This window comes from Artemia franciscana, chromosome 21, assembly GCF_032884065.1.
Source record: "Artemia franciscana chromosome 21, ASM3288406v1, whole genome shotgun sequence".
In the NCBI taxonomy this organism is placed as follows: Eukaryota; Metazoa; Arthropoda; class Branchiopoda; order Anostraca; family Artemiidae; genus Artemia; species Artemia franciscana.
The window spans coordinates 5,184,629-5,204,118 of record NC_088883.1 but is presented as its reverse complement, the minus strand read 5'-3'; the positions used below and the strand labels follow the sequence as shown (position 1 = coordinate 5,204,118).

The window sequence follows — 19,490 nt, the reverse complement described above, 5'->3', positions numbered from 1 at the left end:
CATGCAACAGCACAAACACATTAAAAAAAAGACAGAAGGAGAAAAGGAAGTTTGTTTTTCTATATTACTGATTAATATAGACCAGCACTTGAATGAGGCCTTAACCTTACTCATCCATGGAATCACATAGGTCAAACAGCATAGCCATACACAATCAACCATAAAGAACAATCCATGGACAGGCAGTCATGTCGTCAATAAGTATAAGTCGTCATTTACCCAACAATAAAAACAATAAAGACAAATAATTCAGAGACAACAACCCAACACAAGCGCTCATCAGGAGAATACAATTGCCTATAGGGTTTCGGCAATTTAAATTCTCTACCCAGTCAAGTGTTGTGCCTACCACGGAATATCCATGGTATCCCCGTGTCAGGTATCACCCCCCAAATATATTCCTATGAAGAAAAAAAACCCAGCAAATGTAGAACAACCAAGTAACACCAAAACAAGCTTACCCTGTTTTACCATGTGGCTATTTTTGAAAAATCCACTCATTTTAGATACAAAATTAACAAAATAGATGGCGCTGTAATATATGTATGTATGTGCGTATATATATATGTGTGTATATGTACATATATGTATATATATAAATATATATGTATATATATATATATATATATATATATATATATATATATATATATATATATATATATATATATATATATATATATATAAAAGTTGTCTGTATGTGCGTGTGTGTCGATTGAGGTCATGTTTGTGTGTCGACTGACGTCATGTTTGTCGACTGACGTCATTATAAGGATTGGGCTGTATGTGTCATGAAGTTGTTTGTCGACTGACGTCATGTTTGTCAACTGATGAAATTACATACCGGGAAACAAATGACGACCGGGACACAGTGAATATAAATGACGACCGGGACACAGGGACACAACTACAACGGGGACGTCGTGGGCACAGGAAGGATAAATAAATGATGACCGGGACACAGGTATTGTTCGAGTAGAAATTACAGACAAGGACACCGGGACACAAATGACGATCGGGACACCGGGACACAGGGAATATAAATGACGACCGGGACACTCAAAGAGAAATTACAAACTGGGACACCGGGACACAAATGATGACTGGGACACAGGGAATATAAATGACGACCGGGACACAAGGACACATTATTAGAATAATGAGGTATAGATCTGAATACGGATTGTTTTTCCCATGGACAATTATATGTTGCATGTTCAAGACTCAGTAAACCTGACAATCTGTTTATACGCACAACCAATGGGACAGCCAAGATATATATATATATTATATATATATATATATATATATATATATATATATATATATATATATATATATATATATATATATATATATATGTATATATATATATATATATATATATATATATATATATATATATATATACATATATATATATATATATATATAAATATAAAACATTTAAGTCTACTCGAATATAAGTATATGATGGGTAAGAATAATCCAAATAGTTTAAAACATGTTTTGTCAAATAATAAAAGATATTTAGACGATATTTTGGTTTTAAAATGTAAGGAATTTATTGATATTTCTATAAATATATATCCATCAGAGCTTACTCTTGAATCTATTCATGGAACTGGTCTAGAACATCATTTCTTAGATTTGAATATTAATATTCTGATAATAATAAATTACGTTTAAAAATGTATAATAAAACGGATGATTTCGATTTTGAAGTGATTAATTTTCCGTTCCCTGAAAGTAATATACACTTAAATATCACATATTCGGCATTTTTCTCACAGTTACTTAGATATGCAAGGATTTTTAGTAATTATATTGATTTTAAAAATAGATGTAAAATGTTAAGCCAAAAATTGATTTTAAGAGTTTTTTTCTGCAAATAAATTAACTTGGCAATTTAAAAAAAATTAGTTTTCATTATAACGAACTTTTAAATAAATACCAAAAGAATTATCTTGAAATACTTATAAAAATATTTGGTTGAATTTCCTTGTTACTGAATTTGGCGTGTCCCTAATTTTTGACAGTGGATTTCCGGAGGATTTTGCATATATTGTCGTTTCAAATCGTCTTATTTGCATTCATTTCCTTGATTTTTATCTAGGTCACATTTACATTAGTAGAGAAATTTTGAAGTTTAGTAGAGAAGTATGATAAGCTTTTTTTGGTGTTACCTGGTTGTTTTACATTTGTTTTTTCATAGGCATATATTTTGGGGGTGATACCTAACACGGGAATATCATGGGGAATTTATGGTAGGCACGCCACTTGCCTGGTTAGGGAATTTAAAATGCCGAAACCCTATAGGCAAGTGTGTATTCTGCTGGTGAGCCCTTGTGTTGGGTTGTTGCCTCTGAATTATTTGTCTTCTTTTTTTTTCTTTTTATATTTGGTAAATGAGGACTTATACTTACTTACGAAACGACCGCTTATCCATGGACTATTCCTTATGGTTGATTGTTTATGGCTATGCTGTTTGACCTATGTAATTGTATGGATGAGTAAGGTTAAGGCCTCATTCAAGTACTGATCTATATCCATTACTAATGTAGGAAAACAGTCTTTCTTTTCTCCTTTTATCTCTTTTTTTAACGTGTTTGTGCTGTTGCATTGGTGCTTATATTTTTTCATAATACTATTGAAGCTTTTCATTTTCTACCTCTCAAGAGTAAATACTAAACGTTTTCTGATCCTTTTCTGTTACAAAATTGTAAAAGATAATTAAATTCGTATAATTAGGGTCTAAGCCACTTACTTCTACGTATTGTGTTTCAATAACAGCTATTGTTTTATTTAATGATTAAATTTCTCTGCTGAATCAACCACTATCAGGTACTAATTCTCTAAGAAATAAATTAGTCATATTATGAGATACTATGCAGGAAAGTAGGGATGTGTTTAGGAATTCTAAGGTTCTCATTACATTCTGAATCGGTAAATCCACGTATATTACCAGTCATATGGTTATGATATAAACAAAAAGTAACATCTATTTCCTGTTAAAAATATGACAGCTTTTAATAGTTGTATTATTCCATTTGTCTCTTACTTGTTCTTGTGTATAACCATGATCTGTCTGTCTATTTTCATATTTATCTGCTCTTTCTCTACAAAATTCTATGATAGTTACCAAATTCCCACATGCATCTTCACCAAAGTATTCGTAATTTTTATTTTGTGTTGCATCAAAAGAACAACAAACTTGGAATCCATAAGCAAATGGATTTTTCTCTGCAACTTTAATTGTCTTTATTCCTTTCTTTTGATTAAACGCTTCATTATACAATTCAAAATCAGCTATAATACTGTGAGGTACTTTTCTTTGTTTAGCTATATTTTTCAGTTCAATTTTAGATCCTGATTTGGGCATAATGATCTCAGGATCTTCACAGATATCTTTTTTATAATATCTTTCAGACTTTTACTCTTCTGTGAAATGTCTTTCATAGTAGGTGCAAAGATAAAATTTCTATGTATGTTTAGTAATATGGCTTCTCAATAATATACTTAATTCTTTACTTAAATCATAATGATTATCAAAATTGAGTAAATTAGTCAAATAAGTAGCAGTTTTTTCATTGATATTAGTTTTTGAATTATGAGCTCCAACCACTTGATTTTCAGCTATTTCAAAGAAACAATTTTAATAATATATGTTTTCAAAATTATAAATAATTTGAACAATAATTGGGAATTTAATACTCCTCTTAAAATCGAGTTCATTCTCATAGGGTTTATATTTTGATGGTCTATCAAAAAGCCCGTCATTTGCTGGGTGAATATATCTGAGTATTGACCATAGAAAGTATTTACTATCATTATTTCTGATATTAACGCAAGCTCTGTTTAATTTTTTACAAATTCAAGCAATTCTTTATAAGTGCCTCCCAAATAATAGGGTTATCTTGTCATTCGATAATTCTCTATGACTAATGTGTGTATATTTCTGAGATTACTATTTAGATAGCTTTGATTAAAATCACAATTTTTATTAAAAATCAAGGATAATATTATAGGTGTTGTAAATTGAACTCTATAACTATTTCTATCATTGATTTTAGTTTTTAAATCTCAAACAACAGAGACAAAAAGTGGTCCAAAATCAGCTCCGTTTACATTTATTGAAGTATTAACTGTAAGGGAATTTTATCTAATCTATTAAATACTGGGAGAGTTATAATGTTCTTCTTCCTTAAATATTTAATCTGAGATATCTGGAACTTCTCTAGTTTTTTTCTTATTTATAAATAAATTTGAAATGTCAATATTCCATTCTCTTTTAAAACTCTTTCTACCAATTATATCTTGAATGAATTGTCGATTTTTATCAGCATCCTTTCATTGCTTGCTATTTGATTATTAGAATAACTTTTTACTTTATTCTTTACTTCATTAAAATTTCTAGCACTTGAAATATGTTTTGATTTAAAAAAAATTTAAGTTAGGTATTATCTATACTTCATACCCTATTAAATTGAAGTTTTTAACCAGAAAATTTTTATTCTTTTCTTCAATTTCATTTCTAATTTTACTTATAATTCAGTTTGCTTTTTTTCTTCTTATATTTTGACCAATGAATATAGTGATTGCAGGTATAATATTTTATTGTTAAGATAATCATTGATCATATTGAATATTTTCAGTTTTTTCTAATAATCTTTAAATTGGGTTTTTCGGAAAAACACCGCAATTCATTAATTGTACAATGTGGCAACTAAGTTTTATCCTGACGAATTTGGATTTTCATTGTAAACTACTTTTAATTACTTCTGCAATGTCAGCCATTTATTGGGAGCTAATTTTATTAAACAAAATTCCAAATCTAAAAAGCAGTCTAGCCTGAGGTGTTTTATTGCTTGCTATTTACTCCTCTTGTAACTTTCTAGAGAAAGTAGAAGTCTGTAAGTGTTTATAAATATGTCTAATAATCTCAAGCAATATCTACCTTTTTAAATGGTGTGAAGAGCGTCCTTTAAATTTCTCATATAATGTACAATCAACTGTCTTGAATTTTTTACTCTTCAATAAGATAAGTCATTTAACCTTATTTTTGGACTATAGTCCAACTTTGAGTATCAAGAAATGGAGTTATCAACTTTTATGGAATTGTTTTTTATTCAGACAGCGATAGATTGCAATCGGTGGGTTAGAGAAGACTGGTTAACTTGCCCGTGCTAAATTTCATACAGATTAATTTGGAATCAGGAATCGAAGATGAAGTGATACTAAAGTATGCCGTTGATTTTTTTTTGATGGCTCAGTCATTTCTTCTGCTAAAGTGGACTTTTGGAACAAATTTAACAATAATATACCGCAAACAAAGCGTATTGGTGCTAATGTCGCGTCCAATAATGTTAAAACTATTCTCTATCTGCAACGTAAGTGTGATAATTGTGATTTGGATATGCCTTGCTACGCCATTCGTGTGCTTACTGAAGTCTCAAGTGTACTAGAGGTAGCATATTCTAGACTAGCTGTGAAAGTAGATACCTGTGAACAGATGTTAAAAGCTATGTCTTCTAAATTGGTGTCTTACAGAACCAATTTCCCATCCCTTTTGTCTCGGAACTATAAAAATCCTACCACTGTGATCATCTCCAAGGTTCCGACTGATCTGAGCAATCCTACGAATTACAGAAAAGCTCTGGAACAAGTTTGCAGTCATGAATCGATTCTGTCGGTTAAACCTGTTGGTGACAAAATGATTGTGTCCATTGATAAAACCACTGTCGAGGAATTCTGTGTCTAGACCCAGTCTGTCCTAACCTCTTCGATTATGAAAATGAAATCCAAAAAGCACTATGGTTTGGTCAAAGGCATTAAGTGATTTTGGACTCGCTTTGTTTAAGAAATTCCTCGGGATCACTGATCCTACTCGTCTTGGAAAGTCAAATTCTGTAAAGCTCTGTTTTACAGATACCAGGTTATTCGACCATTCTTTGGAAGATGGATTCCGGATTGAGTATGAATTAATTCGATTGCCTGTTTTTCACGATCTTCCACGGAGCTGGAACAAGTGCCATTCACCCAATCACCTACAGGCGGTATGCAATAATTCTTTCCAAAAATGCTCTAGAAGCGTTGGGCCTCATAAGGTAACACGTAATTTGTCATGTGAATTGGAGCCCAAATGTGCTAACTGTGATGGATCCCATGTTTTGCATAGCCTACGTGTCCTATTCTACCTGATATTATTAACAGCAGAAAAAAACCAAACTTTAAATTAATGAATTGGAGGTTTCCATAGTTTCATATAACGTAAATGGCACCAAGGATAAAGATAACTCAACTATAAAGTGAATCTTGATCGGTGTCCTATTAATACTCGGCTTCTGTGGAATATTCGCCCAGAGCTTATCCAATAGAAAAAAAGCGAAGTTTTGCCTTCAAATTTTGGAAGCGTTTTTGGGAAAAGTGTTTGATATTAAGCACTCAACAAAGATTGTGTCTAAAAATCATCTTAGAAAAACCTGTCTTAGTGGGAAAAATTTTCCTAAGAGTACGAATGATTGAAAAATGTTTAAATAGTTCCAGTTTTGATGAATATGATACTCAACGCAATATTTCTTTGTCTTGATGGCTGTCAAACTACTCCCAAATTTGTTTAATCTTAAATTATTCTGTGTATTTAGTGTATAGTAAGTTACTCAACATATTTTACCTCGTAACCTGTCACAGCAGCAAGTCTTACCTGTTTCGTATTATTTTATGATTAAGTCAGTGAAGCGGCTCAAATCAAAATTGGTGATATAGACGGTATTTCTGTTAAAAACATTTGGCCAGATTCCAAAGAACTGATGTTTCATTTGCAGTTATTATTTCAAATGTATTTAGTTAGTTCCATAGTTTCTGACAGTTTCCTCTCTGGGACTGTTACATCAATATTGATACGAGGAAAGGTTACTTCTGCTTGTTCTTTCTATCACCCTTTACAAGCGAGTGTACTTCAAGTAAGATTTGTGAATATGTTTTACTCTCGTCAATCAATGTGAGCGTATTTTATGGAAAAATCAGTTTCGGTTCAAGCAAAGAATAGGATATGCACATACCAACAGGGTACTCATGAATGTTTTACGTCGAGCTTCTCAACGAAATGAGCAAGTTCATTTCTGTTTGTTAGGTATTTTATAGCGTTCGATAGTATGGTTCATAGTCAAGCTTTGTATCTTCTTTCTGTCAATGGTGTAAATATTTCTATTATCTTTGTTCTGAGATATTGGTAGAGGCATGCGCATTTTGCATTTAAAATGGAATATTTAAAATGCTTATGCGAAAGTAATGATGGAAAAGTACGTAACACTGTAATAATGGTACGTGTTCCATATCAGATATAACTATTAAAATTTTAGAACCTTTGGATCTAGATAATTTAAATAAAGAAGAGAAGAATAGTGGACTGTGCAAACATGAAGATTTCCGGACCCATACTCTTTGTACAGCTTATCCTTTTGGGCTATTTCATCGTGTAGCAAAACATGGAGACATGTCTCAGGTGGTTTTTAAATGTGTTGATGGTCTTAAGGACCATCCTTCTTTTACTTGTCCCACTAAACGTAAGAAACGATAGAGAGGGCATTGATAAATAATAGAAAAAATTAATTGAATTTAAACAAATTTTCTATGGCTTTATGCCAGCTATTTAAAGCTAAGGGTATGACATTTGTACTACATTGTTTAAATACGTTATCATGGAGGAATTTAATAAAACTATTCTAAATTGTTAAAAATTATACATCTCTTGAATAAAAATTTAAAGTGATGTACAATACAATTTGAATTCTAAAAAAAAATCAAATTTATTTCGAAGCAGAATAAATCGTATAAGATTGTTAACACGGATAGCAGGTGATATTTACCTATTAAATTTACTCGTAAACATATCCAAGATATTAATTTACCAGAAATCTTAAACCAGCGGGAGGTGAAACAGGTCCTTCCTAGTAATTTGAATTATAAGGATAGTCCAGTTTTAACTTATAAATTTTTAAGAAAACACTGGACAAACAATTTTTAGTTATAATTTAATACTTAAACATATACAGATTTGATACATAAATTGGAAATCTGTTTGTAATTGTAAGTAACTTACTGGATATGCTTGAGAGTAAATTTAATAGGTAAATATCATCTGTCAATACCACTTAGCAACGTATTATAACAGGGAACTTATCGATAATAAAACAAGAATATATTCAAAATATAATGGATAAAGGGGCTAAATTCCGTCTTTCCCATAATTTGAAACCATCAAGTATTCTTAGTAGGTTAGCAAAGGGTTTTGATTTATTTATTGATAAATGGTGCAAGTAAGAGATTAAAATTAAGAGAGTTTTCAAATCTGGAAGAATCTAATTATTAGTAGAAAGCGAAATAATATATATGCTAACTTAAAAAACCGTAACATTAATTCATTATTTTATAATACTAGGATAAAACAAGCAATTGATAATATACAGAATGAATTTGTAATTATACCGTTGGATATATCTAATAACAGTGTCGCCCTATTTTGTCAAAAGCTGTATTGTGAAGTCTAGACAAGTGATTTATGTACTACCAATGTTTACGAAAGGGTGAATTTAGAGGTTGAACATTTAACTGAAAAAAAAACAAGAGGAAAAATTGTTTGTAAAACTAATGACAATGATAACAAATTTACCTTATGTATGTTGGACTCTAAAATTTCATAAGAATCCCCCTAAATTACGGTTTAATGCTGGAGTAGCTAGCTGTTCAACTCGAATTGCTGATTCTGACCTCCCTTTAACTTTAAGAGAAATTATAAATAAACTTAAAATGTATTGTTCTAGTATTAAAAATTTTCGAATTTTAATCCATACCGGAGTGTTAATAGTTTACTGCACGACAGTTTAACAACGGAATTGGCTAAAAGAATTGAGTTCTTTGATTTTGCGACAATGTATATAAATCTATCACTTAATGTAGTGTTAGAAAATTAAAACACAGTTATTAAGAAATCTTTCCTTTTATTTAATAAGATGTTCTTAAAAATAGACGCTTATAATAAAAAAGCTAGAAGGATAAACTGCATTAACGCTATAGTTAGTTCGAAATGTCACAGGTAATGTATGATTTTTGACTTATTAGAATTTGTTGTTATATAATACTTATATAAGATTTAATGGTAATTTGTTTATGCAAATTGTGGGAATTCCCTTTGGGGGTAGTTCCAGTCCATTTATAAATGACTTGTTTTGAAGTCTACTCGAATATAAATATATGATGGATAGGAATAATCCAAATAATTTAAAACATGATTTGTCAAAAAATAAAAGATATTTAGATGATATTTTGGTTTTAAACTGAAGGCAATTTATTGATATTTCGAAAAATATTTATCCATCAGAGCTGACTTTTGAACATAATCATAGCATAGGTCTAGAAGATCATTTCTTAGATTTGAATATTAGCCTAATATTGATGGTTATAATAAATTAGTTTTTAAAATGTATAATAAAACGGATGATTCGATTTCGAAATGATTAATTTCCCGTTCCCTGAAAGTGATATTTACTCAAACATCACATACTCAGCATTTTCCAAGGATTTGTAGTCGCTAACTACCACAAACTGATTTTAAGAGGTTTCTCTGCAAATAAATTAACTTGGCAATTCAAAAATTTAGATTCATTATAATAAACTTTTAATTAAATACTAAATGAATTATCAAGCAATACCTGGTGCACTTTTATGGTGATTTTGAAATCCTTGCTATTGAAAATGGCAGGTCCCTTATCTTCGTCACTGGATTTCCCGTGGATTTTGCATATATTGTACTTTCTGTAGGTTTTAATTTGTATTCATTTCCTTTGAATTTTGTTTAGGTTATATTTGCATAGATAGAGATGATTTGATAACATTATAAAAAATTTAATTAATGCTCAGTTTTAATGTATATTGTGGATATGTAGGATCATTCAGGTTAACAAAAATAAACAAGGGCAAAACCAAGGTAGGATACATTAGTAGTGCGACAACTTTCGAGTACGATAACTAGCACAGAGATACCATAGGGAATCATATTAGGTGCTCGAATTGCCTTGGTAGGCGATTTGAAGCGCTGAAACCCTACAGGCAAGCTTGTATTCTCCTAAGAAGCCCTTGTGTTGGGTGGTCACTTTTCAACTATTTGTCTTATTTATTATTTTGTATATTCGGTATTTGATGACTTACACTTACTTACGACACGATTTCCTATCCATGGAATATGCTTTGCAGTCGATTATGTATGGCTATTATCTCTTATTTATTGTTCATTATTTATTATATTTTATATAATCTGAATTAATTAGAGACTGAATTTATTCGATACCTAAGAAAAGATTTCCTAAATGCATGATTTTGGTTTGTGATTATTATCTGATTTTAACTGTGATGAAATGGGAAATTTTGTTTAAATGAAGACACTCGGAGGAATAGCTCATAATTCATAATATTTATGACTTTTACGCGCGTCGTATTGCCTTCATTAAAGCCCTGATGTTTCTTAGCATTTTTTTTAATAATTTTTAACGTAAGAAATTTTTTTCATCATGTTCAATAGAAAAAGAGGTAAAACTAGTTTGTTTCTCTCCCCTGATCAAATATTTGTCTTCCCTTTTCAGGATCAAAGAGGGATGTTCATCGCTCAGTATAGTTCAGAAAGTGCTGCAACATATGCAAAAAAAACTTCTACATAATTTGGATTGTGAAGTGTAGGGGTTGCCTGGTGAACGACTGGTAGTAAAGTACCATGCTTGAAGGAAGGATCAATTGATATATTTTAAGTTTTTGTTATTTTTATGACTTAGTGAATTAATTTCTAGTGGACAGTGTAAACAAATATAGAATCATTTTGTAGAACAGTACATATTTCTATAAATAAAAATAATGGCTCGTTTAGAAAAAGTAGTCGAAAGGACCTTTTGACAGTATTTTGAATGCTTCCACTTATTCTGCTCTTATTAGTGTTGAAAATTTCATTTTCGTCAGTAGCGGTCTTAGTTGAAAATTCTTAGCTGTTCTGAATCTCTATCAGAGCAAACGCTGGTAGAATCGTAGGCTATCAGACCGTAGGTGATGTTACTTAGTTGAGAATCCCCGTTAAATGGTGATCCTTTTATTAGGAAATCAATAATGATCTGGGTGTCTTTATAGTCTCTCGGCTTGGACATTTCCTTATGTTGTTCACTAGCACCCTAAAAAACCTGAGACATACCCTCAATCAGAAGATTTAATGCAGAGCAGGCTGGTTAAGACAGAACCCATAGAGAGCTTTGAACCTTTGTCATACCATTTCCATTGGTGAGGACATTTGACATTTTGAGACAACGCATGATCTCCTGCTCATTTGAGGCTTCTTTGTTCATAAGCTTTGTGTACAGTTTTTGAGTTCAAAAATTTTAATATATCGTAAAATTGATTCAGCAGCAATGGAACTTTCTTCGAGAGAGACTTCGGAAATAAGAATAGCATGTAGCACAGCGTCAACCAAAAAATGGCTATGTATAGCCCTGGTGGTTTCTTTCCCACTGAGAATGAACACTGATGAAGAGTGATCTTAAAAAAAGTAATTACAGATTCTACAGATGATAAATATATCACTTTCGTCAAAAATCTGGTCTTAATGGCTCCTCCCTGACCACTTCACTATTACTGATTAAACCATCATTTTAGGAGAACCGGGCTCATTCAAGATTTAATCGAGCGTGTGAATCTGACCATCGTCAGATGCGTGGATTCTGTTTAGCCCGATCCTGCAGAAGTGTGAATTCTGGTAGTCAGATGAAGGGTTGGGTAGTCCGATCCTGCAAAAAGTTCGAAGGGTACAAAAATGAGGAGGCTACTTGTCAAATTTGCTTCGGGGTGTTAAGTGACACCCTTAACACCCTTTCATAAAGGCACATTTTCCAGAATCAGGTTTTTCCAATTATTTATGATTTTTTATAAGTGTTGCTTAGCTCAGATGATAATTATAGTTATAGTAAAGAAATACAAAGTAGAAAAAACAGGGAAAATCTTTGACTGACAAAAAGAATTAAGTGGGATGATAAATTCATTAAACTAAAGAGAACAAAGTGAATAAATGCAATTTCTCAGAGCCCACCTTGCATTTTTAGTAGCCTGTCTCAAAGACCTTTTCGTAACTGGTTCAGTACTATTATAATTCGGTTTAGTAAAATATTTTATTAGATTATTTTTAATTAAATTTGAGTATAAAGTATATAGTGATTACTTACTACATAACTATATAACTTGCCAAAGCTACATGTGGCATCAATACAAAACGGTTTGATATTATATTTTTAATATTAGTTCAAGTTTTTTACATCACGATTTATGCATATAGATACAGATCGAAACAACAGAGAATTGTGTTGTCGTCCATGTAACGAGTTTTTAATTTGAGCTCAACATTAATTGGATTTTTTAAATAATATGTTGAGTCACCAATAGTGGACGAAATGTTGTTGCCAACCATTTTCCTTATTTAGTAACTGGTGATAGAATAGTTGAAAAGATAGGGCAAAGAGCATTATGCTTATGGATCTTAGGCAAACCATAAAATTTAGTGCAGAACAACCTCTATAAAAAAATTATTAAAAAATTGAGGGTTTATTTATAGGTTTGAGCACTTCCAATTCATTTTGTGTATTTTTCCGTGCGATCAAAAACCCATTTTTTGTGAGTATTCTCATATGAAACAATGGTTTTCATTTTTTGGTTCATAGTCACTGTTATGCATTATAACGATTTTATTGCCTTTATAAGCTTTGGTGCGACTGAGGTTTTTATTTTGTTTTAAAAGTGTAAGGGATTTTACCTTATTTCTAGTGGTACTATTTTCAATTTTTTCCATTAATTTTTTTCAGGTTTTGGCTCTAAGTTCTTGCGAGGCTTCAATTTTATCGATAGAGGACATAATACCAGCCTCCACCTTGGATATTATTTTAGAATAAAGAACCGATGAAGCAAAACAAAATTTAGGCCCTTTCGCCAAAATTGCTTCTTGCTGAATAGTCAAAGACTTGATGAAACGTTCTTGATATTAGGACCAGAACAAAATCGAAAAACAAAAGGTATCAGAAATTCTAACCCTCTCAAATAAAAGTCCATTTAATTTATCAACAAACAGAACTATTGAAAGGTGAAAACCATGATTAAATGATTTGAAAGTTATGTTCTTAATTTTCAGGAAAATTTCCGAAAAAAGATTATTGGAAAAGGAATTCTCATGATAACTAATATCTCGAGCTCTATCGAAACGTTTCTTTTTATGTTCGGCAATTACATGGTATAAAACAATGACACTTAACTTATCATTTAATTTACTTTTATTTTCAATACTAAAGTGGGTGTTTAATCTAAAATATTTAGAAATGACTGCCTCTTTTTAATAATTTTTTTTTCAAAAAGCTTGCTGATTTAGTAGATTTGCACGTTTTTATACTAGAGAAAAATAAAAATTCATAGATGCGGCTAAATTTTGCCCGTAAAATTGACGAATAAAAGATGTAAAGCCAAACTGGCCAGCCATGACAAAAAACAAAAAAATGAACACAAGGAAGATAAACGGGTATATGGCCCGTAAACAAAACAAAGACAAACAACAGAAACCAAACGATTATTTCCCCCATATACAATAGGCGTCTTAAGTGTGAAAAAAAATACAGACTAAAACTAAAAAGATAACTAAAAATTTTATATAAAACTGATGAGGGGGATATGCACTGTGAAAGGGGGAAATGTAATTTAATATTAACAATAAAGCTGGCAAAGAATCCGACCTTATTACATTCACTTATTACATTCAAAAATAATTTAATATTTATCATCATTTTATAGTTTTTAAAATTTTATTGTTATAAAAATGACCCTTATGGTTCAGGAGTCTTTTATGATTATTGGAATACATAATCAAACTTGGGCAAAAAGAGCTAGATACTGAGGAAGAGCCGACCCCCTTTATATACATGGTAATTTCTGCTAGTTTTTTTTAATTAATTCCGATATACTGTAATTCAAGTTGGAGACAAAATCAAGAAGGTATTGTCACGGATCATGATAATCACGTACATAGGTTACATGTAACATTAAATTTAGCATAGGTCATTACGGAAATTTTGTTTAAATGAAGAAACTCGGAGGAATAGCTCATAATTCATAATATTTATGACTTTTACGCGCGTCGTATTGCCTTCATTAAAGCCCTGATGTTTCTTAAGTATCTTAGCTAAATAGCTTTTTTTTATAAATAATTTTTAACGTAAGAAATTTTTTTCATCATGTTCAATAGAAAAAGAGGTAAAACTAGTTTGTTTCTCTCCCCTGATCAAATATTTGTCTTCCCTTTTCAGGATCAAAGAGGGATGTTCATCGCTCAGTATAGTTCAGAAAGTGCTGCAACATATACAAAAAAAAACTTCTACATAATTTGCATTGTGAAGTGTGGGGGTTGCCTGGTGAACGACTGGTAGTAAAGTACCATGCTTGAAGGAATGATCTATTGCCATATTTTAAGTTTTTATTATCTTTATGACTTAGTGAATTAATTTCTAGTGGACAGTGTAAACAAATATAGAATCATTTTGCAGAACAGTACATATTTCTATAAATAAAAATAATTGCTCGTTAAGAGAAAGTAGTCAAAAGGACCTTTTGACAGTATTTTGAATGCTTTCATCTTATTCTTATTCTGGAAAGGAGAAATTCGCAATGAAACTTTTTTAACTTGTTAGGTGGTGGATATACTGAATGACTTTGTATTTATAGATGGCAAGATATCAAACACGGGCACTACATGACTTAATAAATGATTATTCGGGGTAATTTTCGATTGACTGTTTAGTTTGGGCTTTATCCAAGCAAATAAATTGCTTCCTCTTCAACGTCATCTTTTCGACTGAATGTGTCATTGCGTCACGCAGCATCAAATTGTCATTTGGACGCAAAATGTGTCAATTTGGCAGCTCTGTTTGCAGTGATCTTTCAGTTATTTATCGCCATAAAGAAAATAAATAAAACGTCATTAACAAAAGTTATCAAACAATATTTTCCTACAATCTATGTTTACTTGTGTTTAGATCGAGAACTTAAACCGTGTGAATCCATCAAACCCATCATGGATCAAACCAACGCAAGTTATTTGAATGCCAAATGAAGAAAGAGCACTGGACAAATTGGCAAGGATCGTAATTTTCAAAACCAATGCTGTAATGGTATATGCATTGATCAAATGGGTCATTGCAATGATTGCATGTTTCCTGGCGGAGGAGTGCTATAAGCCAATCAGGTTTTATGTCATCTCCTTTGGGGTATGTTTGGATTTGCCTTTTTTATGAAAATATTTTAGATTTTTATTAGTATTATTTAATAGTTTTGGGAATATAAATAACATCTATATCTGTGAGTTGCTAACGAATCTTTGTCTTTTTTAATTGGACTTTTCTTTCATATGAATTTTCTTTTAGTCAACATTTGGGCTTTAACCCGCCAGAAAAATGTTGTTGGTTTAATCTGTGAGAGAATAAATGGACTAGAACGGAGGAGGAGCATGCGTACCTGTGTTGCCCATAGGCAGCTTGGACCATTGTTAAACGGGCTACTAGAAAGGGGATTAGGAAACAAAAGGTGAAGAATCGTGATAGAGTGGGATTATCCACAGCAAATCCTGCTCATAATAATTGCATCACATCATTACCGATGTAAGGCACGACAGTTACTAGATTCGTAATTAAAGTAGCTCCCCAAAAGGATTCAGTTATTTATCGCTATAAAGAAAATGAATAAAACGTCATTAAGAAAAGCAATTAAAACATATTTTCCTACAATCTATATTTGCTTGTGTTTAGATCGAGAACCGCGACCGAGTGCATCCGTCGGACCCATCATGGATCAAACCGCAGCACGTAAAAGGAATATATACAATAAATAAAAACGAAGAAATGGCATTAGAAACGAATTGAAAATTTCGTTTATTCAACCTATATATAGCCTCTTAAACCCTCTCATTCATGTTCTCTTGTGTAAGAAGAAAGGAAGGTGCATAAAGATAGCAGTTATGAGCTTATTTTGGTTTTGGTTTCAGGTCACAAAACCAAGCATCGGAATCTGGTTACGGAATTACCATGGAAATAAATGGGAGCTTCGTTTGAAAAATGAAGAAAGGGCATTCAAAAAATTGGCCAGGATCAAATTTTTTATAACAAATGCTGTGATCGCATATGCAACGACCGAATGGGTCATTGCAATGATTGCTTGTTTTCTAAAGGAGGAGTGCTACGAACCACTCAGGTTTTATGCCGTTTCTTGGAACATATTCTAAAAAAAGTATATTTGGATTTGCCTAATTTTTTATGAACATATTTTAAATATATATTAGTATTATTTTATAGCTTTGTGAATATAAAATAATATCTATATCTGTGTGTTGCTAAAGAATCTTTGTCTCTTTTTAATTGGACTTTTCTTTCTATGAATTTTCTTTTAGTCAACATTTGGGCCAACATTTCTTTTAGTCAACATTTAACCCGCCAGAAATACGTCATTGGTATTATCTGTGAGAGATCGAATTGATTAGAATGGAGGAGAACAATGCGTAGCTGTGTTGCCCTTAGGCAGCTTGGTCCTGCGATGAATTGTTAGTAGTAGTGAATGTGTGCAACCTCACCACCTTTACTGCTTCTGTGCATTAAAAAGGGGTTAGGTGAAATTAGATATAGCTGATGAGTTAATGAAAATCTTAATTACTTGTATCTTTTTTTCAAGGAAAATACAATTTGGAGGGCGAAAGGCAATCTTATTTGGACGACGGGCAAACCCTATGATGCAAACATCCTTAAAAAACACCTATTGAAATTGGCGATACCCATAAGAACTCAAAAAAAGCTACAAGAGTAGAGCAGTCGCTTATCGAAAATTAGTACGTAATTTTCAATTTTTGTATTTATTTATTCATCAAATAGCCTGTAAGCTAAAAGCTTGTAAGCATAACACACAAAATGAAAATACAAAAAAGTGGCAACTGCTGGAATGTTCACTGGAAAATGTCTGAGAGAGAATGAATTGATTGGAATGGGGGAGGAGAGTGCGTAACTGTGATGCCCTTAGGCAGCTTGGTCCTGTGATGAGTTGTTAGTAGTGGTGAATGTGTGCAGCCCCAACACCTTTACTGCTTTTGTGCATTACAAGGGGGTTTGGTGTTATTAGATACAGCTGATAAGTTAATAAACAGCTTAATTACTTATATCTTTTTTAAAGGAAAATGTAATTTTGAGGGCGAAAAGCATTAACTACATAACTTTTAAAAATTTTTAAGTAGCCACTTTTTTTTTACAAAAAAAGTATATAATTCATATTAGTATGACTCAGCGGTTGAGAAATTTCTCTTAGCTCCCGAGGCGAGGATTGTACGTTATGTAAATTGCCCATTAGAATATAAGGTTTTGTGAAAGAGGTGGTCGTTTCAACTCTAGAGGGGGCTCACTCGCTCTGAAATTGAAATTTGTAGTTCTTTTTCAAGTGTCAAAAGTGATCAATAGCCAACTAGCCCACAACCCACTTTCCCAAAGAGTTTCCGGTCAAACTTTGAAGATATCTATTTTGTTCAAAATAGTTAAGACCAAATAACTGCTTTTGGGGTTTACTCCCAGGAAATAAGGGAATTGGCTATGAGTTACGGAACATAATCATTATTTACATTGACAGTTTGTTTTGATTCTTTGTTTACTTTGATATCTAGTTAACGTTGATCCTTTCTTAACTTTGATACTTTGATATTGTTACTTAGATATTTTCGTATTTTGATATTATTACTTTTATGAAAGTTTGATATTGAAAAACAAAACCAAATGCCATATTTTGAAATCACCCGTTTTTAAGTTAAAAGTACCTCATTATGCCTAATTTTTCCGAATTACCGAATTGGATGCCCCCCAGTAACCCTCCCAAAGAGAGCTGACCTGGTCCGGTTATATCAATAACGTATCTGGGACAGTTTTCGTTCTGACCTCTCCACTCTAAGTGTTTTTCATGATTTCCGGTTCCCCCACCGAACTCCTCCAATGACACTGGATCCGGTCGGGATTTAAAGTAAGAGATCTGAGTTACGAATTTCTTCTAAACATTAAATTTCATTAAGATCCGATCACCTGTTCGTAAGATATAAATACCTCATTTTTTCTAATTTTATCGAATTAAGCGTCCGCCCAATTAAATGCTCGTCATCCAAAAAAAGTGAAGTGAAAAATCAAACGGGAAAAGAAATGTAAAATATGTTAAAAAGAAATGAAAAAAAGGGGAAATGAAATGAAAAAGAAGTTTAAAGAAGGAAAGTTTTTGAGTTAAATAAATTATCTGTTCGGTTATGATTTCTGCAAGTGAACGCGACCTGCATACTTTTAGTAAGAAATATTGATATTGTTGGGGAATTTCTAATTTTATTTATAATTCTGGTTCTCCTCTCTCAGTAGTGGAGGGCTAATTGGTTAAATTCAACAATTTCTTTATTTTGAAGACATCATTTTAAACAAAATGTATTCCTAATTGTGACCCATTTGTTTTACCTTTGGTGTTAGACTTGAACGATTTGATTAAATTCAATTTGTCAAATTTAGATACAGATCCTAAATTAAAGCCGTTCAACTGGGGGTTTGGCTTTATCCGGAGGTTTTAGGCTAAATGGCTTTCTCTTAGTTTTGACTGGAAGGTTTTGTGAAAAAGGGGTTGTGGGAGGAGGTCTAGTTGCTCTCCAATCTTTTGGTCACTTAAAAAGGCCACTTGAACTTTTACTTTTATACGAATGTTTCTATTAGTAGGGAATATACGTAATTTACAAATTAACTTAATCCGTTGTTGTACCAGTTCGTAAAGGGGTCAGGCAAGGCTCAGTTGTGTCTTCGACTTTGTATAACAATAGCGTTCAGCCGGCACAAGCCCAGGTAGCTACGTCTTGTGTTTCAAAAGGGATCGATGTTTCTTTGATGGCGTATGCTGACGACCTACTTAATTTGAACAGGTCTGCCGATCGACTATCGAAGAATTTTGATGTTTTGAGTAGGGAATATAATAAAATAGGTTTATCATTTAATGTGTCTAAATCGGCCGTACTGTTCTTCAACGCGGGGTATTATGAGAAAGAAATTCCTTTAGGTGATTCAGCTGTTAAGCCATGTGAAAGCATTACCTACCTTGGTTTACCAATCGGTCGAAGCCTCTACTCGACAGGAACGTTGCTTTCACGACACGTAGAGGTGAAAATCTGGATTGCTACGGATCAATCATTGGTAACAGACATCGATTCTGCCGTAGATTTCTTGCGTCGCTGTATAATGCCATTGCCCTCCCACATGTACTGTATATAGCACCTTTTTGGAATTATTTGTCGTCCGCCCAATGTACAAAAGTAAGAGTTCTGTTTTTTCGATTCGCGAAGTTCCTTCTGAGACTTCCTCCGTGGACGAAGAACTCGTATATCATGC

The 19,490-nt window shown here is 32.2% G+C and overlaps 1 long non-coding RNA gene across 4 annotated transcripts in view; it reads right to left on the bottom strand.

The window, feature by feature from the left end:
- LOC136040619 (uncharacterized) overlaps positions 1-19,490 on the bottom strand; it is a 70,132-nt gene that overhangs the window by 36,146 nt on the left and 14,496 nt on the right. Inside the window, exon 4 of one of the 4 annotated variants that reach the window (XR_010620841.1) lies at positions 10,529-11,819. The exons of 2 other annotated variants lie outside the window; for them this stretch is intronic. This is a non-coding gene — a long non-coding RNA (uncharacterized LOC136040619). Of the gene's footprint in view, positions 1-10,528; positions 11,820-19,490 lie in introns of those variants that run through there. One more of the 4 variants, XR_010620838.1, reaches the window with a different exon arrangement.